The sequence below is a fragment of the Cinclus cinclus genome, chromosome 10 (assembly GCF_963662255.1).
Source record: "Cinclus cinclus chromosome 10, bCinCin1.1, whole genome shotgun sequence".
In the NCBI taxonomy this organism is placed as follows: Eukaryota; Metazoa; Chordata; class Aves; order Passeriformes; family Cinclidae; genus Cinclus; species Cinclus cinclus.
In genome coordinates, this window is record NC_085055.1 from 25774303 (window position 1) to 25801502 (window position 27200).

Sequence of the window (27200 nt, forward strand, 5' to 3'; positions counted from 1 at the left end):
TGTAGGGTAGAACATTAAAAATGCACCAGCATCACTGTTTTACTGGAGGTATCACACAATAAAAGGTCAGAGAGAATAGAGCTGGGAACTTCAGCAGACAGTTCATTTTCCTGCACCCTAAAATACTTGCATACTGTCAAATATTATATAAAGTGACATAGCTTGCCAGCAAGGTGAAGGAATTATTAAAATGTTCATAACACCAGAGTAGAAACCTTAGTAATCTTTTTATAGTAGTTTTTATGGTGTATGTTAATTATTTAGCAGAACGAGTTTGCTGCCTAGCAGAAATACTTAAATAAAGAGATTACAAAGAAAGATCAGTACAGTATCTTCAAAATATACTCTTGCAAAATGTTTCCTAAGGATTTTTGACAGAAGAAAGTAAAAGCAGCCCCTGTGTTTTTCCTAGAGCGTGTTTGAAAAAAAAACACATAAGTGATATTTTAGCCTCTCTGCAGAGATCCAGGAGAGACAATTGCCAGATTGCTACAGACAATGTCTTGTTCCATACACAGATTTTTCACCACTGCTGAACAGAGCACTTTGAAATCCATCATTAGAGGGGGTTCTCCATTGTTTCTCAGTCTGATGTCTCACTTGTTTTACACATGCTTTTTCAGTGTCATTCCAAATGGCTTCTTACTCCCCAAAGCAGCATCTCCAATAACCCTCTTTCTGGAAAATGAATGATCTCCTTCCTCAGAGAGCAGTAACAAAGAGACAGGAACATGCTTTCATCTGGATTTTTGATAACTCTGTTCTGTCATGTCTGCCTTCATTTTCTTTCATTATGGTTTTCATCAGAGCTCTGGGAAACCAATCAAAATGTTTATTTGAGGATTTTTTTTTCCCCCACAAAACTGTTTCCTATTTCACACAATTTTACCTCTCCTCAGATCCACTTTTCCGTAAAATTTGACAAAATTGCCTTCTTATTTTTTGTGTCAAAACCAGGAAAATGGCAAAATTAGATACTTTCTCTTGGTTTGGAATGAACAGTTGTCAGTCTAATTCTAATGGGAAGCAACCATTCTACTGGTAACATTACAATTTAAATATATAAAACCCCACCAGATTTCCTAATAACATGGAGTACCTTTGTCCATCCTTTAAAATAGTAAGTATTTTTTGCATCTTTGGGAAAATATATTTGTGTTTGAAGAGATGTTAAGTCACTCTGTGGTCACAAGTTTTTCTTAGTTTCAGAATATCTGGTTCTGTGTATTTTGTATGAGAGAAAAATTGCAGTACAGCCTGGTATAATCCAAGTCCAAGTAGGCACATTGCATATTTCCAACTAAAATGCCTTTCCAGGAATTATGTTATTAAATAATGAACATGCGCATACCACACCTTGCTGCAGAGCACTGCAGTATTTATTTTCTCTGAATCCTTTGATCAGCTCTGTGTTATTTCCTCCCAGTTTCCTGCTAAATATTCTATTGCTACCCTGGTAGTGAGGTGAGTCTTGTCAACACACCTGAAAATTTGATTATCTTTGCCCAGTCCTCAGTGCCTCTAAAGTGTATTAATATTCCTCTTCTAAGTTGAGAGGTTTCCTCCTAGTGATGTGAAATGTCAGCCAGATGTGCATGGAGGATGAATTCTGGGTTAAAAGTGACCACTTCAAGTATTTGCATGTCTGGTGCTCCAATCTTCAGTTTTAATAGACCTCCCTGTCTGTTTATCTGGGCTGAAATTCCTCAGTTTGTCAGTGAGTTTGTTATGGAGTATCATAGTTTGGGTATGCAATTTTAATATTACTTTCTGTTGTGAAACAGAATTGGGAATAAAAGCAAAGCAGGCCTTAAAGTTAAAAGGGGATAAAGAAAAGCTTTATTAACAACACAAAGAAAATACTAATAAATTCAGAACAGATCTTCAGACCACGGCCTCCTCCCCCTTTTCACACCTTCTTAACAACATACAGAGACACTTCAGTCAATAACTTACTTAAATAATCTTTTTCACTTCACTTTAGGGAGACAAGTCTCTTCTTGTTCAGCTATAGGGATCTTTTTCAAGAGAGGAAATAACCAGTTCTCTCCTGACTTCACCTTTTTCACGAATAGCAGCCGCCTGGAAATCTGCAATAGTGAAACTTCTCCCACCTTCACAGCCTTCCCAGAGCTGTGTTTGTGGGCCATGTTAAAGCCATGGGGTATTACTGTTAAGGATGAGCTGCTCAAAGGCAAAAGTTCTCTTCAGCTCTCTTCTCTCTGTTCATACTTCATTTCCAGAACAGAGATCCCCTTTTTCCCTCGGGGCAAAGGAACTTCCAAACTCTTTACACCTCACCCCACCCCCCATGTCTTTTTTCATGGTTTAAAGGAATTTTTTGGTGTAGTACAGTCCACCCCTATAACTTACAAAAATGATTTTTTAGCCAACCTTCATGGCATCTCCTCATTCTACTTCCACCTAAAAACTTAGCTCTTGCTTCATTGACTTTGGTGTATCCTTTCTGTTCTTTTCCCTCTCACCCAAGGAAGGATGGAAGGTCTGCAAGTCTTCTTATCTGAGCATTGGAAAAGTTAAAATCTCACACAGAGGATGCAGGGGTTGGGCCAGGCCATGCTGGAGCTGTGTCAGGATCTCAGGCCGCCCAGGCCGTGCTGGCAAAGGCCGGACAAAAACCGCAAAGTCCAGTGAGAGGAGAAATCGGTGCCAAGGCTCTGTCTCCAAGGCTGCCCTCCGGTGCCAACCGCCCCCAGCTCCAGCCGCAGCCCGGGGGTTCTCCCTGTGCCCTGCCCAGCACACAAAGCCCTGGGGGGCTCCCCAAACCGGGCCCGGCTGCCTCCCCCCAGGCCGTGAGGGCGGCCGGGCGGGCTCGGCCACCCCAGGGCTGCTCCGAGCCGGGGCAGGGCAGGGCCCCGCCGAGCCACGGCCACACCTGGGGAGGGGAGGGTGAGGATCTTAGCAATGGGCTTTTCTTCTTTTTGGCTATCGGGGTCCCTGGTTGGAAACGGGGCCCAGCAGCCTCCTGAGCCCACCCGTGCCTGGCCCGGGCCGCGTGGGAGGGACCTGGGCCAGGTCAGGGTTACCTTGTGAGGGGCCAGAAATGAAAGAGAGCTTTTCCCGGGCTTTACTTGCTTCAAATGTGATTCATGGAGTGAACCGACTTTTCCAATTGGTTTCTCAGGCTGTCAACAACTAAACCTGCTTCTAATTGGTCTCATCAATTCACAGAGGAAGTTCTCATGGAGGAAAATTTCCTAGTATGCTCTTCCCCAGGTTCCTTCAAGGCATAACCAGCACAGGAGGCAGTGTGGAAAACCTTCTTGAAGTCAAGATGAACAATGTCCACTGTCCACTGCTCTCCGGTATGGAATGAGACAGGCAACCTTGCAGAGAAGTCTCAAGTGCCTTCTGTGACCTAGGAAATACCTCAAATATTGAATGTTGATTGGGAATGTGCATCAGTCCCTGCTTTTTTCCTTGAAATGGATTGCATCTGGCTAATGAATGGTAGTGGTGTGTGTTTGTTTATTGAAATCTGTTAATTTCCCCCATGCAATGTTGATATTTTAAACCAAGGACTGATAGTTAAAAGTCTGGCTTTAATTAGTCCTAAATATTTTTCTAGTGTAACCACTGTATGGAGTCTGTGTGAAAACTTGAGGCATTTTTTTTAAAAAGTTGAAAAAAGAAGAACTACAGAAGAGAACCACATTCTGTTCATAATTTGAGTAAAATTCTGTGTAGTAGGTAGGATGAGAGGCCAGATGAAAGTCTAACAGCTGCTTTCTATACTGTAGAACCACACTCATGTGCCAAACTTTGGTCTGCATTTCTGTTAGCTTTTCTTTTTTCTCTCCATCCGTATTTTCTGTTGACTTGCACTGAGTATGGCTGTAGCTGCCTTTTCTGTTTAATTTACCCTGAACACATGCATCCTGCACAGCCAGCAGGGGCAAGCTTTCTGCTCCGCAGTCACAGCACAATGCTCACATTAAATTTTGTGCCTTGCTGGGATTCCCATCACTGCATTCCTTGTGTGCAGCCTGCAGGTTTGTCTCTTGGAGGAGGATGAGTGTTTTGGGCAGGTGGCTTCAGCCCCAGACCTGTCCCGCTGGGATTGACGCAGCCCTGCAGCTTCACACAGAGCCCAGGTGAGGAGAGCAGTGTTCATGGACTCAGGATCTTCACCTGTTTCCAGGCTGGCTCCAAAGTAGGCTGAGAATTGGATTGTCTTGCTTTGCCCCCACAAATGCTGCTACAATGTGAAGGTGCAATGGTAGTAACCAGAGAGGGTAAACCCAAGGGGGAGTGTGAAGAATGTGCTGGAGGCACTGGAGCCCCTTTGTGCCATGCAGCTGGAAGGCTGGAACAGTGCCATGCTTGTGAGAAGCCCCTTCAATGCACAGCTACCTCAGCTGCATTATTGAGTGCCTTCATAATTTCCATGCTACTTGCCTCAAAACAGTAAAGTTTAATTTTCAGCTGAACCAAGGGGATTTTGCAGCCTTCAGACATGACGTAAAAATAAAAATAATGCCGCCTACATGCTTTTATGACATTAGGGAAGATACATTTCATAAGAAAGTAATCAAAACTGAAAATAATTTTATAAGGTAAACTTTGCATATATTGTCTCCCTTGGTCAATATCCCGGGCCCTACTGCCCCCAACCTGCAAATGTCCATTAGTTGAAAATTTGCCTTCTGTTGTTTTATCTTTCGTCTCACAGAGCAATCAGTATAGTATTATGAAATAATACCTTAAACTGAGCTGATGCCAAAAAGCATATGCTCAGTTTGTATTTAACTTTTAGGTGTTACAGAGCTAATATATTCAGCACTCTTTGCATTTGTGTAAAATATAGTTGAGGTTATTGATAATTATTTGATTGTTTCTTCATGAATCGCTGAAAAAAAAATCAGGTAATATTTGGCATTTTTTAATGTCAAGTGAGATGCTTATCTGAAGTTTTTTGACCAGCTGTAAAAAAGTTAGTGGGGAGTAATGTCTCAAACACAGGAATTGTTACAAGTTTATGAAATGTAAACGTGTTGTAGTGTAAACTTTGCAATGGTCCTTAGAGTTGAAAGCTTGAAGAGTCTCAAACATGCATTTCACAAGGACTTGAGACCAAACCCTTCCACACTTTAAATGGACAAGGATGTGTTTACTTTAGGAGATCCCAGTAAATTCTGGGAGTAGATGGGGTAGAATTTTTTTTAAAAATACTTTTGGCTTTAAGAAACTACACATGGAATCATCAGGGCCACCATACAGCCAGGGAAATGTATGGATAGGCAAGTGATGGAGACAATGTGGATTGTTTTGGTTTGGTTGTTGGTTGGATCCTTTATGAGGCAAGGAAAGATGGTATGTCTTACCTTGCAAGAGGAAAGATGGGGACTTCTCAGGCTGAGCAGGCAGTTTGCATTAAAGGACATGATGGGATGTGTTGCCTAGGCTGATAAGAGGAGCAGATAAGGAGCATATCTTTGTTTTGTGATCTGTGATGAAGGGAGACAAGGACAGAAGAATAGCAGGGTAAAAAAAACCTGTGAGATTCTCCTGATAATACAGGAGACCGAAAGGAAAACATTGTTTGGTATTGTCAGGGTGTCAAAGGAGAGTCGCAAAATTGGAGAATTTGTCACAGAATTAACTGGTATGAAAAATGAGAATGGCACAAAGTACTTTTTAAAGTGAGCAAAGAACTTCCATTTGGCTGGTTGAATTGAGAAGAGTTACCATCGATTCCCTCTATCACACACTGGGCAGCTGTTACATTAATACTCGGTTCTAGGTACTAAAGGTTAGAAAGACAATGCAAGACCAAGTGATTCTAATATGGCTTCCTTTAGGAAGACACAACAGGAAAAGATACATATATCAAGAACATAATATATATGTCTGCTTCAAAATACTACTGAAGTTTCTCACTGAGGGAATGTTGGGTGACTGTCACAGCACAAGCTGGCTTGTAGCTGGGCAGTTAATTCAGCTGTAGATAAGAGTTTCAGTTGAAGCAGCCTGGTTTGATAAACAGGCCCCTAGGTGAACAATGAACAAGGCAAACCCAAACAGGGATTTCATCCAGTGAGTTCCATCTTAAGATGAAGACACCCATTGGTCAGAGGGCTGAGCAATCCAAACTCCCAACCAATCTAATGTGTATGCCTAGGAACTCCAAACTCTCTATTTAAGGAGAGTTCACAAGAATAAAATGCTTTTGTCACACGAATCACAGAGTGTTGTGCCATCTGTCTCTGTACCAGCACTAGTCAATGTTACAGGTGACTTAACATTTTAAATCAAAATTATGTTAAGCTTTTAGCCTATGCTTGCCTTTAGGGCTCCTGTTACTTATTTAGTCCCAAAATTACCCATGATTGACACAAACTTGGCATGCTATCATTCTGCGATTCAAAATTGCAGGTGCTGGAAATAGAGCTATTTGCACAGAGGAAGTGAATTGACCATAATTTTGCAATTTCCTGCTTGGATATTACGAGCTTTATCACAGATTTGTCCCATATCTGTGCCTTGGCAGGTAGGAGTGTGAGGTTGGAATAACTGGTTGCTAGGAGCTGATATTATGAAAGTGCTTGAAAGGATTTCTTATTCCATCATCACAACCCAATTAAGCTTTTTAATACTTCTCAGAAATCATCTTTGGTTTCTCTGTATATCAGATAAATCTTTGGCCTTTAGACAAGCCCTACTTTTGCTTGCAGAATCACTATGATTAAATGTTGCTTTTACCTATGAGAGACAAAATGCACACTAATACATTTTTGCACCTACTTGCCAATGCTTTTCTGTGTAGTCCACTGCTTTCTTAAATACTTGATGTCTCTACAAACACATAGCAATTTTAAAAAAAAAAGATAAAAATGAAAACAATTGAGTCAGTCTTTTGAGTTGATTGGGGTTTGCAGAGCTAGAGGGAGGTGCTGGAGCAGTGTGCAGCTGGCACAAGTGTCTCACACTGCATCACAAGTACTCACAGGGCTCAGGATAGGCAAGGACCTGTTGTACCTAACACCAGCACTCTGTAGCAGTGCACACGAACTGCCTCACAGCATTATTCTCTTCCTTTTTACCCACCCCCTGCTGTTGTTCCTGAGGAAATAGTTCTTAAATTACAGTTTGTGGATGCTTTAAATCTAAGGGCAGTTAGAAAATAGCAACAAACAACATGCTAAAGCTTTGTGTCTGCCTTATTTCATGCTTTGTTTCATTTTTAGTGATTCTCTATTTCACTGAATGTTTTTAATGTTCTACACATGAATAACAGGACAAATTTTTGCCAAGCAGTAAAACTTCTGTCATAGAGGATGCATTATTGTAAGTCCTGTGAGGAGCAGCTGAGGGAGCTGGTGGGCTTTAACCTGGGTGCACTCAAGTAAAAGACTCTGGTTTGAGAACAGCGATCTTTTCTGAGTTACATTTCATCTGCCAATCTCATTTCACATGTGTCAATCCAAATCATCTTGAACTACACTAACTGCCGTCTCTGAGAAGTGCTTTTCCTTCACTGATTATATTTCAGTTTATTTTTTCCCCACTCTAATTGACTGTAAAGTTTCTTGCTCTCCTCACCTGGCTCTGCTCCCCAAAGTAGGGCTGCAGGATATTCTCTTTGCCTTTAGACCACCATTATAGGAAAAGCTGGGCAAAAAAAAAAATCTCACCATCCCTTCAAAAAGAGGTAGAAAGGGAGAAGATATTTGCTGGCTCTTAAAATGATGTGACCATTCAACTGAAGTACCCAGGTTTTTTTTCAGGAGGAAGAGCATTTAAGCACAATTTTTTTCGGAAAAAAAAATGGATCGTGTTCCACAGACACCAACAGAAAATCTCAATTCATCCAAAAAAAAAAATGAGGAAACTATCTTCCAAATAAAAAGGCATCAAAAGAACTCTACACTTTTCTAGGCCTGGAAACTGGAAGTCAGTTTAGGTTAGCTCCTGTGACATGGCACTAATGATTTTCTGCCTTTAGTTATATGTAGATTTAACCTCAGGATGTTCAGTGAGATTTACAAACCTAAGTCATAGTTCTTTGTCTGTGCAACAGATGAATGTAAGAACAAAAGGCAAAGCCCAGCCAGTATTTGCTTTTGCTTGGGTGGATTGATTATGGATGCAGAAACAGCCTTAAAAAGGCTTTTCCAAGCCCCTGAGGGTTATGTCAAAATGTGAAGACTTGGCGTTGGTTTAAAGAGTTATTTTTAGCCTGGCTCAGCTCACAATCTGTTTCAGAACACATTCCCATGAGTATTTTTCTGTGAACAACTGAGGAAGAGGCACAGTGAGTGTGAGGTGAGAGTGAGCAGTGAGAATAGGGGCTGTGTGTTGGTGTCATCTCAGGGTCTTCCCACCTCACCCGGGCATGTCAGAGAGGAATCCCAGCTCTTGAAATTTATTTGTCACAAATGAGATGGTAAAATGAGGGGCTGGCTTCAGGAATTTCACTGTGCTTTCAAATCTGATCAGATGTGCTGGAGCAAGAAATACAGTCCCACTAAAAAATTATTTGCATCAATAGATTTGCATATTGATTTAGATTCAGAAGGAAAGGCAAAACCCAATAAAGGTAGTTCAGTCAGATAATCCTGCATGGTATGTGGAACACATTTGAGAGGTAAATAAATAATGTTACTGATAATTTTGTGGGGTTTTTTTCACATAGTGTTTTTTGAGTGTTTTACAGATCTTTTCTACAGGTTCAAAAGATTTCTTTGAAACTCTGTTTAAATTAAGTAAAAGAATGCCTGCTTTGGTTTTCTGCTGTAATAAAATCATGGAAAACTTTCGGGCAAGGGAAGATTGCTACTAATGCTGGTTTTTGCTTACACAATTAACTGACTGTATAATGAAAGAAAAGAAAGATTATTCCTTATCTGCCTCTTTTTATCAATCAGAAAATAGGAACTAAAATCTGAACTCCATCGCAGAATATTTTTTATGATTTCCTGCTTTCCTAAACAAAACCATAATATTACTATGCTATATGTTTTTGAGTAGTAAACAGATAAATATTTCGGGAGGTTTTTGTGAAATCCATACATCATAAATTTCAAAGAATTATTTCACTTTCTATTTGTGAATTTTAAACGGCATTTGCAGGAAAACACTGCTGATCCAAAGTGATCAGGTTACTGTCATTAAATAATTTTTCCCATTTACTTTTCATGTTTAATCTCAGCCAGCAACACAAAAGCCAATTAAAGTGTTAGTGGTTTATTTCTGCAGATTTTACTTTAAGGAACTGGAGAGAAATGTAAATTATTACATGAGAAGTGTATGTCAGGAGCTAATGAATTCCAGATGAAAAATATTTCCCAATAATGTGAAGCTTTATCTTAACATTTCTTTTCCAATAATCATACACTTTTTATTAATGGGCTTTGAGTACTCTCTTTTTGTTCACTGATTTTCAGAGACCCCAGCAATATTTAAAATAACCCTTACTTCCCACAGGGTTTTATTCAAGACAAATGACCTCTTAATGATATATTTCAACATCGAGGGAATATATCAGATTTTTCAGGGTTTAAAAACAAATTATATTTCAAAATTATTCATAACTTAGAGCTACTGTAACAAAAACCTTTTCCCATGAGTAGCAGGTAGATGTTTTCTGGCATTACACAGACAACCAGAAGTTCTCAGGGACATCAGATCACTGCAGCAGAAACCTCAATGAACCAAGCCACCAGCAGGGCTGGCTTTTGGTTTATTTCTGGTCTGTGGGAGTCTGAATGGGGGAATTCTGACATTCTTTTAGAGACCAGTGACTTAGTGTCAGTTTATAAAAGATGAAGGGTGAAACCCAGACTCTGATAGACTCTAATTAAAATTCATAGTTGACTTCTATACTTTCCAAGTACTTTTTCAGTAGAACAGTGATTAGAAATGGATTCTATCACTAAATGAATATTCCGTTGTTGAATACTTCATTCACAAATGAAATACCTTTCTTTCTGGCATTTGAAGTTAATGTTGTCACATGGAAAGAAGTTGGCTTTATCCGTGGGAATGCAGCCATATTATACTGCCTTTCTCCATGCAAACACAAATGGCTGGGGAAGTTGGATCAGGTTGAGTTTTTTGTTTTGCTGTTTCTTTCTATCCTTGGTCAACTGGATCCCCCAGCAAGTGACTTTCTGCAGGAATTTGACGCTGACCCTCCTCCTTTTGCCTGGCCAGGTTTCCAGAGTCCTGGAGAGATGGAAGAGAACCTGTGTGTTCACAGATCCTGTGTGAACTGTGCAGTTTTACATAAATCCCTGTTCACAGAGCTGCCACTCCAGGTGTCTGCTTGGGGGATGGAAGAAGTAACTGTTCATCCTACATTTAATGGGACGAGATCTCTAAATTTGCTTTTGCTTTTCTTCTTTCATAGGTGGGAGTTGCCATGGCAGAAAGGGTTTGAGCTGCACCTTTAGACACTCTGCCCTCAGAGTGCCCAAGTGACTGTGTTTGAAATCCCACAGGGTCCTGGGCAGTATGAATTCTTATGGAGTGTCTCATACAAAAACCACTGAAAAGATTTTTTCAGTGTTGGTAGAATGCAGTGATTTATTCCCAGGTGCCATCCACCAAGGCACAGTTGTGGTAGAGCTGTGGAGTGGAGTGATCAGCAAAACCAGTTGTTTGCAAATATTGTCTGATTTTCTGCACCATGATTTGGTTTGAAATGTCCACATATTTCTGCTGCTTAACCTTTCCCTGCCTACTGGAAAACACCTCAAAATCACTCTCCCTATACTTAAGAAGAGCCTGTCTAGTAAATGAATACATTAATGGCAACAAAAGCAGGGTCTGTAGATTACTAGGAGCATTAATTATTATGTTAATAATGACATCGTTTAAATTGTTTTAAAGGCATACTAGACATTGCAATTCATTAATTTCATTTGAGGCTTCAGCCATGTGTAGTAATTGAATTATATATATTTCGACATAGCAGAATTCCCATTATGTTTCCATTCCATCTAGTTCTCATCTGTCTTTCCTGAAAAAAAAAAAAAAAGAAATGCTGCCATTAAGGACAATCCTTTGAAGGTGAATATTAAAATATGTATTGCACTGTAGACTGAATTGCATAGTGATGGAAAAAGTCTGATTTTTCCATACTGTAATTTGAAACTGTGCATAGTTTTCTTCTAATGCACTGCATATTTCATGTCTTCTTTCTTTTATTTTTTTCCCACTGTAGAGTATCTAATTAAATAATAGATTAAAATACATGATTATTTCTCTTTTCCTTTTTTCCCTTTCTACCTTGAATATTTGTAACTTCTACTTTGGAAATTTTGCTTCATTTTTACAGTAATTTGTTTTTGATAGCACCTTTAAGGTTGGAATATATGGTTTGTATATATTAAGGAGGACACTGACATTACAGAAATTTTGTGTTGTGTATTAAGCCTGTAAATACTTTTCCCCCTCAATTAATGGACAGCACAATTAAGAAAAGAGGTTTAGAATACATTTAAAGTTTCAGTAAGTGAAAACAAATCCTAATCTGCAAAAATACTTTTTCTCATAAAAGATTCTGTTTGACAATAAATTTTCATCCCTATTTCCCATTTTATCTAAACACATCCTAAATACCAAGAAGCATTTAAAAGTTAAACCACATGCTAGACCAGGTTTCTGTCTTTCCAGCCAACATCCCAAGAGGGGTCTAAGGAAGTCTGGTAATTGGGAAATACTGTAACTTTCTCAGACCAGAGATTTTCATAGCACAGCAGGTGAGACCAAGAGTTTTTGCTTTTAAAAGAAATAAATAAAGCCATTTGTTTTGAAATAAGACATATCCAACAGCTTTAAAATGCAATTGTGGTGGCAGCAATTTGGGTAAAATTCACTGTTTCTCTTGAGGCTTCATTTAATTTCAAGTCATTGATGCTGTATTTTGCTTCCTATTCTGCAAGATATTGCTGACAGACTTTTATGGGGAATCACTATGGGTAAATGGATTAAAAATTGTTCACTAGGAAAACCTATAGAAAACCAGAAAATAAATATCTCTTTAAGCAGAAATCTATTCTGAAAAATGAATCCCGAGTAGCTGGACTGATGAGATGCTTTTACTGCTACTTTAGCTGTATTTAGAGGAAAGAATTGAATCATTCTTTGAAGAAGATTATTCTGTTCTATCTGAAGATAAACTGAAGAAAAACTCTCAATATATTTCATACTGCCATGGGTAAAATTGAAGTAAACATTAAATCCATACTGGTTGGAAGCTGAAAGTTTGTTAAAAAGAAACCTTAAGACGGGTGCTCTTTCCTAGAGTTGTGATTTGTTTTTTTCTTGGAAGATCTACACCTACATTCAGTAAAGAATTTCTGTGTAGTCACAGAAAAATGAGGTTTTTAGTGACATTCCTACCTTAGGACCTGTTTGGTGGCTGTTGGGAGATGAAAAGCTCGGTTGGCAGAGCTTCCTATAAAGATATTTTCATGAGTCATTAAAAGGCATTGGAAAGGGGAAACCTTTCTGGGGTTGGCAGATCTCCAGTGCCCAGAGGGGGGAGGTGGGTCCAAAGCAGATGTATTGGTGCCCACCCAACCTGTGAACTCAGTGCTGGCATGCTGGACAGAATGCAAATTCATAGCAAGGATTAAAAAATATTTGAAATATTTTTTTAAGCCATACCAAGTATTAAAGTATAAAAAAGGAGGGTAAGGGAACAGCACAAAAAATACTTTGTAAAAGCAAGTGTCATATCATTTATTAATAATTTTATTTAAACTTCTTATCTCCACAGTAGATTTTTGACTGTGAATGTTGCACATATGCCTTATTGTTTTTTTCATTCTACATTCAGATTTCCTTTCCTTTTCTTTTCCTTTTTGTTTTTGTTTTGTTTTGGTTTGGTTTTTTGCCTTTTTTTTTTTTAGGAAAACAAAAACAACTGGTGTTTTTATATTCAGAGCCATAATGCGCTTCAATTCTTATTTTGAGCAGGCTAGATTTGTTGAAGGAGAAAATGAGTAATCCAAGTCTTTGAGCTGTGACTGCTTTGTATCCCTTGTGTTTCTTCACCCATTTTTGCTCCTTTATTAGCACCTTTCACTGTTGTCAGCTCGAGCGGATTGAAAAGTAGTGGTGAGGTCCAGCTACTAAGTTAATGTGAAAGAGAACAAAATCATTTTGGAGAAGACAACTAAATTCCTCTGCAATCTGATTCAAGTCTTCTGGCATGGGGGACAGTATTTTTTTCAGTTCAGGCTGAACTCTGGTTTGAATATGAAATTCTGGAACGAGTCAGGCTTTGAAGAATCAGCACGTTCCTCAATTAAACTACATTGCCCCTCTTATTTGTATTTACAGCTTTTAAATCAGCTCCCACAAAAATTGTTGGGGAAAGACAGTTTCACAAGTTTATAAACAACAGCAGAGGGACTTGAATAATTTAAGCAAGCTGCATGGAATAATTTGATGCCATGCACTGTGTATGATCATCCACTCCAGCTTTTTTCCTTGTCATCAGTCTTTTGATCCTTTGCCTGACATCAGACAGTGGAGTAACAGATACAGAAAACGAGGTAGATGTAGCAGAGAGGAACGAGCTGACAAATCAAACACCGTATCAAAAAACTAACAGAAAACCAACAAAACAATGTGTGACTGCTTATTCTATCATACAGAGAATCTGGGACTGAGTAGGTGCAGTGGGAATGGTTAGTCTTTTCCTTCCTCTGTATTTTCAAGCTATTTTTCTGATCCTTTTTCTCATTTGAAGGGCTTGTTTTGTTTTGTTTCTAAGGAAGAAAGGATGCTCCTCATTAAAACTCCACTAGCTAACAGGGAGTGATGCTGCCAGGTCATTACCCAGAGGAGAGAATAATGTCTGGATTGTCCTTATCCTCTGCAAGACTGTAAGAAAGAGCAATCTTTTATATGCTCCCATGCTTATCATAGGACAACATATCCTTTTATGACAGCCTTTAAAAGGTAGCTCTGTGTAAGGACTTGGGGATTAGTTATGGTTCCCGACTTGCAGGTCTTGCCTCTGGCTGCAGCCCATTGCACAAACACCATGAAAAATGCTGTGTTCTGCTACAACATGAATGTGTCCAGCAGAAGGCAGTAGCTTAGATATTGTTACAATGTTCTTTATGCAAAGTAATTTAAAGAAATTTAAACGTGTCATAATTAGAAATGTCATGTAGGGAACTGTCATGTAGAAAACTGTATTTCAGTTCTCATGTCTAGGATGACCCCACGGAATTCTTCAGACAAGCTAAGAAATTTCACAGAGCAACATAATTAATTTCACCTTTAATCATCCTGTTGTTACTGCAAGTTTAAACATCCAACAAAAATAACTGTTTAAGAAACATAGTGGCCATAACACAGATTTTTTTTTTTTTTTATGATCAACCTAGATACTTCTTTGCCAGTATTTTAAAGAAAATTCATTGCGTGAATAATGATGTTGTAGAACTGGAGATGCAGCTCTAATATTTATTGTATCTCAGCAACTTCCCTTTTGAATATGCTGTAGTTTGCAGGAAAAAAAAAAATTGAAGTAAAACATGTAAAACTTGGGTGTATCTTCTGTGGATAGAATTGCTAACCTGACAGGTTTTGAAGAACAGATGCTAATGTCTGGAATACCTTTTGTCTATGAAATTCTTTTCAGAGTGTTCTGAGCATCTCATGACAAGAGACTCGTGGTGCTTCCCAAGGGGACAGACAGTTCTGGGTGGGGTGGGTTCTGAAGAGCCCCTACAGAGAGCCTGCAACTCATTCAGGGCAAAGCTTTGCAGTCTGCCCGAGGTAACCTCTTGATAGGGGTGGTGGCAACTAGACATTTTGTATTCAGGATGCACAAGATCTTTCCATTTGCCTCACATTCCCCTGGGGTTGCTAAAATTATGAAAGTTAAGAGAACATACATATGTGTATATAGGAACTTCCAGTTCCAAAAATGTGTCCGTAGTCAGGAAATCCTGATGAGCATAGAACAGACCATGCAGTTCCTGCCATGGATAGTTCTGATAGTTTTGCTGGCTCTGACTCTTGAAAATCTGGCTGCTTTGTTTTCTTTAAAATGGAGTGATGGCTCAGAGATAAGCTGCACTCATGCCTCATTCCCTAGATGCTTTCCAAGAGACAGGTCTGTCCTACAGCATTTAAACCTGATGTTTAACCTAGGTGAGGTAGGACTGGTGTCATAAACTGTAGGTTTCTTTATTTCCGTGAGGTTTTGACAAGTCTGGTTTTTTGGCCCTCTCTTTGCTGTCACTTTCTTACAGTCTCTCTTGCTACAACTGACCCCTCTGTTCTGGGGACAGGGACTTCTCTGTCACCTGGGGTTTGGTTCTGGGAGTAACAGGTTCATTGACCCTGGCTGGAAGCAGTACTCTCACTGATCACCCCTTCATTGTTCATTCACAGAGCCCTCAGGTGTTTCTTTGCAAAGCTTGCTTTCATCACTGTTTAGTTTCTTGTTTTCCCTCATCCAGTACTATTATTTCAGATGCAATTCCTTGCCTCATGGAATGATTTTAAAAGAGATGGAGGGAGGACCTTGTAACATTCACTTGAAATAAGTCCCCATGCCAAGCATCAGTAGCATTTTCAGTATAGAAACCAGAAAGCCACACTGAGTTGTTGAACATACATATTTTTAAAGCTGTGTATTTTTACAGAACAGAGTTGAAAACACAGGGAGTATCTCAGAAAAATTGCTCCCAGACTATTCTCCACCTTAAGCCTGGTTTCTCATTCTATCAAAGGTGCCATTCAGTAGGAGAAATCAAATGTGTGAGTCATTGCAACTAAATATTTTTGATACTCCTAACAAAACACAGACTGCTTAGTAGACAGTGACCTCTTAAGAGCTTCTACTCTGGAAAGCAAGGAATTAATGCAATAAAAATTTATTCTTTTTCTAGCTTTACCTGTGTTTTATATGTTGTGTCATCAGTTGTGTGGAAACTTTGTTCTTGTGATTTTGATTTGTTGCTTTCACTGTTTCAAATCTATTATCACCTAAAGAATTTACGATTCTTTTTCTTTGGTTGTTTGGTTTTTTTCCCTTATGATCAAAACAGAGGGATCTCTCATGATGCTATCAGGATGTCCTGGATAGCACAATCTGTTAAACATCCTTCCAAAGCTCCTGTCAGAGCAGCACTGTGGTTGTATTTTCATATAATCCTTTCCACATCCATATTTTACTTCCATTTGCAGGCTAAGAGAATATAATTCAGGGCAGATGTAAAAGAACCTGTTTATTCCTCTGTCATGCCCAATAGAATCAGTTTCTGGTTGTGGTTGTATCCATGTATCCTTGATTTATAGGTCACAGTACTAGCGACTGGTAGCAATAATTTTTTAAATTACTGTTTTGAGATCTCCAGTGAATTTACACAGACTCTTGCACTGTTTTTTACACTTACAGTGGATATGCACTATTGAAACAATAAATGTTGGTGTGTTGTTCACAGTGGAAAAAGGCATTAATGCTCTGGTATTCCCCTCCCACAAAATGCCTTGTTTGCAGCTGTCACCGGGCATTATTGTGCTTATTTCTTTCCCTTCTGGCTGTAAAAATGGAGAACAGTTTCCTGAGGTCAGTGGAACAATGCTATGAATAAACTGATATGAGAAACATGTCGTTTATGTTCTAGTTCATCACTAAAACAAAAACAAAAAAACAAAAAAAAAAGGTCATTATCAGTTCTGTTACCTGATTGCCTTCTGCCCAGAATGTAAAACTGTGAAAAAAAAAAACTGTCTATTTTAGTAAAACACTTGATTCTTCTTCCCCCATCACTTTCTGCTGCCTTATCCCGCAAAACAAACAAACAAACAAACAAACAAACAAACAAAGCCCAAAAAACCTAAACAAAAAACCAAACCAGAAAACCCCCCATGAGGAGACAAAGGACTCTCGACTATTCAGTGTGAATCAAGCAAAAGCCATTTATTGTGCCTCTAAACATTGTCTATATTTACTTCTTATCTTGGATTACATTGTCACACATTATTTTATTGGTAGCTCCGCTTTGTCCACACATCTTTTAATTGGTAGCTCTGTATTGTCAACAAGGCAAGCGCGTGTCTTTTTTCTTCATCTAATTGGTTGATACTATAAGTGTCATTTTACTTGGGTTGACACCCCTATGATTGTCAGCAACTTTCTGTTTATTCTTTCTTCTTGCAACATCACCTTTTTTATCCACAGAGATGATGTCATTCAGAAGGTTAGGCTGGTTCATTTAGTACATGTCCATCTTCCTGTACATATGATCCTACACTCCCAAAAAACAACAAAAAAAAAAAAGGAGAAAGAGGGGGAAGAAGGGAATCTCTGAGATGACTGCCTAGAGCAGAGGGCAGTGGTGTAAGCAGCTTGTGCACCTGAAGGTTCATGTATTTGTTCCACTGTGGAAAGGAACTCAAAGGAAACCATTTCAAAAGATCAAGCAAGCCTGGCACACGATTAAAGTTGTAGTCACTCTTTGGTGTCACTGCCTTTCCTGTTGTGCATGGGCAGGTACCAAGGGTTCATCTCCTTTTGAGCCAGGAAGTTTCTGTAAGTTTGGGTTCTAGTGGTATTTTCCCGCCTGCTCTCTGCAGTGCACACATACCCACACACACCCTTCTGAGAATTCCCTGAATTCTGGAGGAGAGGGGAAGGAGCTACTGCCCCACTGGAATGGGCCAAATGTGTTTCTTTCAGACTTTATCACGCACACTTGTACCAGTGCCACAGCTGGGAAGCTTTTTTCACCCCATCTGCAAACTATGGTTTGTAGATGTAAAGTTGGTACACTTGGTAAGTTGAAAATTACAACTTGTGAAAAATGAGAAGTATTTTAATAATTTTCCTTTAATTATCATCTAATTTATCAGACCTGTAATATTCAGAATTCTTCAAGGGTTCCTCAGCTGCATATCTCTATACAATTATGGCTCTTTCAGTAGTTCTAATCTGCCAAGTGAGCTGTCATTGTATCTGATAAGTACTTTTGACAGCCATAATGTGTTGATTATGGAGCAATACCGGGAGGATGATGAGGATCATTCCTGAGGTTTTGGCAGTTGAGGCTGCTTATTTTCTATTAACCACAGAAGTGGTGTTAATGCATTTTTGGAGTGTTTGAAGAACTTCACTCAGGTGAGATTAACCTGCTTGAGAGCACCCTGTTTCTCTGGGTTCCTTCTGGTCTCCAGGAGAGCACCCTGTCCAGAGAGCCATGCCAGGAAACAAGTGGATGTGCAAGTGGGCAATTTTTTGTACTGAATCCCAGTTGTTCCCCAGTGTTTGCTGGGCTTTGTGAGATAGCCCCCAGCATCTCATGGTGTGCAGCTCTGCCCTGCAGCCAAGATCCTTGGCACAACATGGCTAATTCCCTGTTACAGCAGTGCTTTGTTTGTCACTCTGTTTCATTACAACCTTTGTGCTCAGTTTGAAAACAAATCACAAGCTTTTTTTAACTGTTACATCTATAAACTCATCCCAGTCTTACAGAGACATATATAATGAGAATAAAGATTCCTTGGGCTCTCCTTGGCAGCTGCTCGATCCCTCTGCGTTCAGAATATGCCCTTAAAACCACTTTTACAGTTCTATTACTTAGCTCAAATATGATCATGGCAGACAGCCTGGTCTTTAGGCTTTGTAAGCACCTGCAATTTTCCGTGCATCCCCGAGGATCAGCATTTACTCCATACATTTGGAAATGAGGTTTCCAGTAAACAAGGCTGCTAATGCTGTGGCAAGAGAGTGATAATGATCCTGGTCACTCGGTGTGAGTTGTGTGCTGCAGGGCTGAGAGGACCGGACACTCTCAGTGGCATTTGTGTCCTCAGAGCAAGCAGGGGTGACTTGGAGTGAAATAACCCTGCCCTTATTGATCATTCCTGGAAGACAGCTTTTTACCATATCTACTGAGAGAAAATACCACTTGTAAATTAAATCAGGATGTTCAGGAATACATGGAATAAAAGCTAGCAGAGAAGCTGTTTTTAGAAAATAGCTTGAAAAGCAGTCACTTAGTTCCCCCTTCCAAAAACACATTTGTCACCCAAAAATTCAGTTCTGTAAATGGCTGCTCTAAAAACTGTGTCGACACAGCACTTGCTTCCCAGGGCTAGAGATGAGCATTCACAACGAAGTTCTGCCACAGCCAAATTCTGTTTGACCAGTTGTGAAGGGATAAATGCAAATGCCACTCGATGTTGTTGAGTGGTAAACACAAAACTGGCTTTGAATTGACTTTACATCATGATAAAATACTTCGTGTTTCCTACTAGATGTATTCAAATTAATACAATTTACTTCAGAAACTGCAAATAGAATTTGTTTCTTTGCACTGTTGAAGAGCAGTTAAATAGTTAAATAGAAATTATATAGATATTTATTTGTACTTTCTGAATTTCTGGAACACTTTATTATTGTGGAACTTACATGGCGTTACTTTTTTATTGCTTTATATAGCACATGTTTGGTTTTAATAGTTGCATCCTTCATTCCATTAATTTCAGATTAAAAATTAAATTGCAACTGAAGTTCAGCCATAGCTCCTAAAGTATAAAAAAATAAGCTTTGATCTTCACTTTCTAGAATGAACGTGGGGGTGGAATATAGACTAAGTAGAAAAATAATCTCTCAGCAAGAACTGTGATATTACTCATATCAGCTGCTGGTAAATGTGAGATCTGTCTTCATTTCTGTACTACAACCTTTAGTTTTATTGCACTTCAGTTACCCCAGGTTAATTTAGCCTTTAGCAATTAGGGATTTTACCAGCACTCAGGAAGAGGTTGCCTTTTGCCATTAATGCAATGCAAAATTTATAAATAATCAGTAAGATACTGTACTTTTAATTTCACTTCTTTTTCAGGTGGGCTTTTTTTTTTTAATGTGGTATCTCATTTGCTCAAAAAACTAATACACAACTGTCCTTGGGAGTTCACATTATTAAACATTTAGAGTTCGCTATGCAAAGGCTTATGTCTACACTTAAATTCAGACCTCTCAAAACTTCCACAGCAGTATTAATTCTTAAAGATGCAAAATATGCCAAAAGAAGGAAAGATTTTTAAGTAATTTAAAGGACAAGGTCATATATCCCCAAATATTTTGATGTAGAGGTGAAACTGAAATATGTATCCACAACACCGGGTTGCACTGAATTCAGTCCACTTTTAGAGATTTTGTCATTCCCTCAGGACTTCAGTTTTGCACTTGTAGCAGGGGCTTACTCAGAGGCTCATCTGAGGCAGCAGGTGAGGGAACAATGCCCCTGGTACATCCCCAGATACTGAAGTGTTTGCTGGACCACACACGCTTTGAGGACAATAAATACAGCGACTGGAAATTCCTAGAAAGGCCAAATTCACATAAAGAAGGAACTAAACCCAGTGGTGAAGTCCCAGCCCTCCTGCAGTCTGTGACAAGTGCTCTTTTTTCAAAGGACTGGCACCCCCAGGCTCCTCCACATCTGAAGAAGCAAAGAGGAAAAAAAAAAGGCAATTTTTCTAAAAGTCACAAGCACCTCTCAGACTAGCACAACCAGAAGTGGGCAGCAGATATGGAGCAGGTGTAAAGAGAAAGAGCAAAGTCATTAAATATTTATAGTGGAGCTGGCAAAAATATGGTTTATCAAGAATGTAATTGTACTGAAGTAGAAACATTTTGTGGATTTTTTGATGTTTCTGCCATTTCTGCACTGCTGAGGGGCGTTTTGAGAGGACTGGATTGAGAGTCTGACCTTTCTATGAAAACAACTATTTTGACACAGCTCAGTTTCATGAAAAGTTTCGAATAGTTTTTAATTTCACATTGAGGAAAAAAGCGAACACCATCTTCAAAGCTGCTGAACCACACCATTTCTGCCCTCTGTGGAGCTCCTGCTCAAGAGGGCAAGAAATAGGATAGCATCTAAGAGATACAGGAAATAAATACAGTTTTTCAGTGGGTTAGATGAGATTTTAGAGGCTTAGTTAAAAAGCACCAACCCCACCATGCTGAGCTCCCTGTGGGTTTGAACTTACAGATCAGAAAGCAAAGTTCTTTGCATTGATTAATAATTAATATGAATAAGATATCCCAATGTAAAATCTTAGAAGGGACAGAGCCCCTGTTTTTACAATTGAGTTCTCAATAGCTGTACTGAATCTTCAGGCTCAACACAGCTGCAGTTTGTGTATCTGTTGGGGGTTGGGTTTTTTTTCCCTTTTCCCTCTGTGGAATTTTCCCATTGTCATGCTAAGATACCTGTTCACTGGGCCCTGGTGACAAGGGGGAGGGGAGAGAGGAGGGAAACCCCTTGAGATTCAAACAGCCAGAAGAGGAAGGGGAAGGCTCTGGCTCAGCCCCATTTCCCCCGCGGAGTTCGGACGAGAAGGACGATCGCTGCCTCAGCCCCATCCCTGCCATCCCAGCACCAGGAATCATCCTCACTGCTGTCAGACCCTGCCCTGCTCCCTTCTCACTGTAACCTGCCACCATCCAGCACTCTGCTGAGCACCTGGACCCACACCGTGAGCGGAGAGCTCTCTCTCCATCTCTCTCTCCCCCTGGGACAGCGCTGCCATCACCCCCAGCCCTCCTGCAGCTCTGCGGGACCTGCCCGCCCCCAGCACCGGGAACTGCAGCTCAGGGAAAAGGTGCCTGCAGCCAGAAAGGGACTGGGACTGAGTTACTGTTCTGTTTGTGGGTAATTTCATAGCTGCTGTTGTTCTTGTTTGTCTTGTTAGATATACTAGTAAAGAACTGTTATTCCTACCCCCAGATCTTTGCCTGAGAGCTCCCTTAATTTCAGAATCATAATAATCTGTAGGAAGGAAGGATCACATTTTTCAGTTCAAAGGGAAGCTTCTGCCTTTCTTAGCAAACACCTGTCTTTCAAACTAGGACAATATCCATTATAGTTATTTTTATGTCAATGAGAGCATAAAAATGTTAATCTAAGTTTCCATATGGGAAAAGTTACTTTGTTCTACTGACCATACCATTGCACAAAAGAGCCGTGTTTGCAGTCAGTCCAAGATTTACTGGAGCACAGTCACCCTGCCATTATAATTATTGTGACATGGGGCTGTGCTTCTGGAATTGTTTTGGTAGCTGGAGTCCCATCTGAATCATGGAATATATCAGGACCTCTTCAGGCTGGCAGTCCTGCATTGAAAAACAAAGATCTAACTAAATGCTGAGTAGGAATTAGTTGTTGTTTCAGAAAAAGCTGGGATTTTGCACTGCTTAAGCATTTGTGCTGCTGTTAAGAGAATGAAAAGCTGGAAATAAGGAGCAAAATGTCAAGTAGGAGTTGCCCGAGGGCAGCTGGAAGTACTGAGGTAGTCAGCTCACACAGCTCAGGTGCTCACACCTCTCATGTGTCAAGCATTGAGCCTGAGCAGGTGAAGGCAGCTCTGCCCAAAGCTGTGCTGGGGAATCTTGGATTGCTGTGTCTGAAAATCTGTGTTCTCTTGACTGCCTGGGAGTGACACAGCACTGCAAGCCTGTTCTGCACAAAAACACAGACATTTGCTGGCTGCTTGGACTCTGGTCAGTGGCAGGAGCTGTCTCCTGGAGTATTGGGCTGGTGAGGAGCAACCTTGGGCTATCACAGTACAAAAAGGCACTGACACTTCTTATAAAGGTGTAGTAGGAAATGTTAAATTCAACAGAACAAAAGAGGAGGAGACTGTGAGGCTCAGAGGATTAGGATGAACTGAATATATTTTGTTAGAAATAGGAAAAACAATTCTGAATGTCCAAACAAATTAGAGTACAACTGGTCTTCTACAGAGATGTGCATTTTTTTGTTTGTTTGTTTAGGGTTGGGGTTTTTTGTTTTGGTTTGGTTTTTTTGGGTTTTTTTTTTGTTGTTGTTGTTTTTTGTTGTTTTGGTTTTTTTGTTTTTATTTTGGTGAATCTTGTTATCTTCACTACATGATTTCCATTCTGTTAGAAAGCCAGATGCTATAATTTTGACTGTGTTGCTTTTCATTTGAGATGATGCTTTGTAGCAGAAGCATTTGTGTCCAAAGTAACTTATCCTGTCTAGAGATTCAATCCAAATTATGACTTTATATCAGGAGCTGAGTATTTCAGATTGCTTAAAAGACAGGCAAGTGGAAGTAAAGACAAAAAAAAAAGCCATGATCAGGAGGAGCCATATGGTACTCTTGTAACAATTAAACTCACTGGTTTACTTCGCTGTGTGTCTGCAGGATGCACAGGCTAATCCCTTGTGTCCAGGCTCCATGCCAAGATTAAATTAATGTTCCTACATTTTTTATTTAATCTGCTTCTGTACGCAGAAGCCACAACAGTAAATAGCTGAGTGAAGACTTGAGGATGTGCAAGCACTTTATTCCTTTCCTAACCTCTCACTCAGTATCTTGCCTCTCACATGTGTTTTCTTGGGCAAAATTGGAAGAATCCTGAGACACCTAATTTTACTGACATTAAAATCTGACATTTTACTGTATATGTTAGCAAGAGTTTAGGAGCCACTGAAAAGATCCAAATTTTCCCTTTGAACTCATTTCATAGGCTGCTATGCCATGCAAGCTCCACAGTTATTCAAATGTAGAATATTGGAATTATTTTTTGGTTGTGGTTTTTGCAGGACAGCCCTAGCTCCTAGTACTTGACTCTCCTCTGGTTTGCATGGTTGAGTCTGCTGTTTAAATTACATGCTTGCCAGTCCAAAGTTCCTGGTATAGCTCTGAAGTTAGAGCTAGCTCATGCCTTTGATTCAAAGAAACAGAAAAACTGATTGATCATTCACTGTGTGCTTTGAATTAGTTAACTATGCCCCAAAACAACATTTTTTAAATTATTCTGGGAAATAATCATTTAATAAATTCAACATTTTCCAAGCTGATTTATCTCAGAAATTATCTGCCTTGATATGAGGCCCTAGGGAAAGTAGTTCAATTAAAAAGTAAGGTTTTCTGTCAGTCTGCTGAGTTCTCTGCAGACTAAACAGCTGCTGATTTTCTACTCTGTGACATAGTGAAGCTAATTTTTTTATTTATCTCTGTGTATCTCACAAGGGAGCCAAATCTAGCAGGTCATGTTGTAGCATCTATCCTGCTGCAGGAAATATTTGTGTTAGGTTTGCTTGTAGGACTGTAGGAATTCTGTAAGCAATATATATTCACTAGCCAACATTCCTAATTGTAGGTCTCTATTTAATTTGAAAATCTTATAAACGTTATACATCATAGCTACTTTCACATATTTTATTAGCATTTGTTCTTTTACTGCTCAATAGTGCTTAGTGGCAGGAAATTATTGCAAGCATCATAATAACCTTTTTAATTTTGCATGCAGAGATCTCTAGGTTGCTCTTTTAAAAACAGGTCCACCTTTTTTTTTTAAATGATATTCACAGTAAATTGGGTCAGGGCCTCATAAGGCAAGTTAACTCCTACTTTTCTCAGTGTAGACCTCAGTAATCTAGAGGAGAAATAGCTTTGTGACCCATCTTCAGGCACGAATGTGGAATTAGGGCAGTGGGAGCATCTGGGCCTCTGTGTTTCCTGGAAGAGAAGTGTCTGAAGCAAAGTGCTGCTTGATCTGCTGCTGCAGCAGCAAAGCTACAGTCCCTGAGTGGGCACTGCCCTAAGAATGCAGGTAAGGTGTGTGAAGACAATGACCCACAGGTGTTTGTGATTGTTATTGACACCTGAGCAAAAGGGAGACAGAAAATCACCCAGCTGGGAACTGTGTAATTCACAGCTTCACTTGACTCCTGGAGGATAAAGTTCCTTTTACTAATGAGCTTTTTCCACAGGCTTAACTACACAGTTGCAGGATTAATTTTTCAAATAGTTCATTATAATGTGGCACTGTAAAAATGCCAAGGCAAATATTTCTCAGTGATGCTCATGTAACTGTTAGAGACATTGTGCTGAGTGTGTGGCTGTGCGGCACTGGGCTCACTCCTGGATCCACAGGATACTTCCAAACGTGAAACCTGAGGCTGACAAAGCCTTCCATTGGTGCAGTGGGTATGGAGCTCCACACATTGATTAGAAAACTATGCTTTTTTGCTGCTGTTCTTAAAATCACACTTCCTTTTTTTCCTCTCTTGAATCTTGCAGATTTTCAAAAGAATAAAAGATTAAGGAATGTTTCAAGCTATTTGCAATAGAGTGTCAGTTTGGTAAGGGTTTGATTGATGGGAGGAAGGAATGACAATATTTCATATTTCTATGCTTTTAGAATAGAGGATGTCAGCGAAAGGCACCATCAGTAGTTAATTAAGCACATCTTTATGTGCACATTTATCTCCTTGTTACTTATTTTTCTAATCCACCTCAATGTTTACTGCAGTTTTCAAATAAACACCTATCAGTTCTCCATCATTTGAGCTGGAGTGTAGACCTGAGTGGGATGTGCATCCTAGCAGTGGGGGATTCCAACAGAGCAATGTGGTCAGATATCTCACTAGAATCACAGTTTGTCTAGAAAAATGACACTTTTAAAGCAAGATTTATGTAAACAAAATTGTAGAGTAGGGAGACTTATTGCGGAGCCAGAATGAAACCTGGAAATCACTGCTGCTTTTATGGTGCCCAGAGAATTATCTCTTTATCCTGAGCAATTGGCCCCTGCTTCAGCAGAAGGATGAAGTCTAGTTCATTTGGTATGAACTTATGGCAACAATGAATTACTTGAAGTGCAAGTGCAGTTTCCCCCTCTTGCAGTTTCAAATCCATGGAACAGGAAGGGTAGCAGTGCATTTATGGTCTTGCTTTACAGAGCATGTTGCCCATAAAATTAGATATGAGGAAGTAGTAATTTTTGGTATTATATTAAGGCATGAATACCTCCCTCTATTCATGATTTCAGTAGTGCTTCCTGGAATTCAGTATTTCAGTGTGAGTTAATAGTATTGAGTTAAATGAGCTGGAAAAGGATATATGGTAGTTACCAGCTTATTTTTTTTCCTATCCTTGTAGATATTTTGCATCTCTAATTATTATTTTGCCTCCTTTTCCCAAACAACTGCCCTTTCCTCTTTCAAAACATAACCTTCTGCATTCTGTAATTATTTAAACAGTAGGTACAGCCTGTGATAGAAAAATTCATCAAAGCTGAAAACCTTCCCAGTGGCACAGAGACACTCAAAAGGTCACCAGCTCTGCACTGCAGGAGGTGCTTGCAGGATTCCAGCAGAGAAACTTGTATACAGCTGTTACCATGGAAGGCTGAATTTAAAAAAAAAAAAAAAAAAAAAAAAAAAAGAAAAATAAAAGAAAAACAGAGAAACAGCAACTCCTAAAAAAAGTTATTGGGAAATGTGACATTTACAGCATGTCATGGGTCAGTGCTATATTTCTGAGGAAACAGCCAACTGAGCAGTGTCCCAGCAGGGTACTTATTTCCAGGTGTCCATCCAAGTGCCAGGAGAGATCTTTGCTGATAAATTTTCCAATAACAGCATGCCTGCGTTTGGATTTCCATCCACATGTAAAGCCTTAAAGATTTGGATTTGGTTCATACTGAAAGTACTTCAATTTTGTTGATAAACTTTTAGTTAGAATGAGAGGAGAGTCATGCCACAAGCAAATCTACACGTTATATAAAATTCTGGGAAGCCTACAGGTGGCATGGAAAAGATTCATTAGTTGTGACTGTCAGATACCTCTGTCAGCACACCTAAGGAAAGAGCAGTGTTATCGTCATTCATGTGCAAAGCTTTGGAGGTCACTAACACCTTTATCATGGCATTTCTGTCTGTTCTTTGTCTCAAAACTTGATATGCATCTGTCCTGAGCAGGGCTTTTGTCTCCTTCTAGGTGGATGTGGATTTGCCCTGTGATCATGGGCCTCTGATTCTTCGGCACTTTGGGATCTTCCAGGGTCTCTGTGCTTACCTCAGGAAGAATAAAACTGCAACCTTAATTTTAAATAAAGGATTATCTATGTGGATTTGCACGTTGGAGAAAAACACAAATGGAAGTGTAATAAAAGGCTAGAGAGGAATAAAAGTAGAACAGGATATGAATGTAAATGAGTTATTTTGTCAGCAGCAAACTAATGAAGCCTGTTTTCCTAGAGGTTTTGGGCCTCAGATTTGCTGCTACCTAAAAGGTACAAGATAGAATTGAAGCTTTTTCTTCTTGTAGAGCTTTTGGAACACTTCCGTGTACTCTGTTTGCTGTTTAGTGAGATGTGTGTAGTCACGCACCGTGTCCTGGACACAGCAGTGTGAGCTCGCTTCCGTAAGGAA

The 27200-nt window shown here is 39.6% G+C and overlaps 1 protein-coding gene across 2 annotated transcripts in view; it reads left to right on the top strand.

Annotated features, from left to right (window-relative positions):
- Window positions 1-27200, top strand: part of CLSTN2 (calsyntenin 2) — a 185512-nt gene that overhangs the window by 72350 nt on the left and 85962 nt on the right. The window contains exon 3 of one of the 2 annotated variants that reach the window (XM_062498932.1): window positions 4245-4256. The exons of the other annotated variant lie outside the window; for it this stretch is intronic. The gene's annotated coding sequence lies outside the window, so the exon portion shown is untranslated. The remainder of the gene's footprint in view (window positions 1-4244; window positions 4257-27200) is intronic. 2 annotated transcript variants of the gene reach the window in all.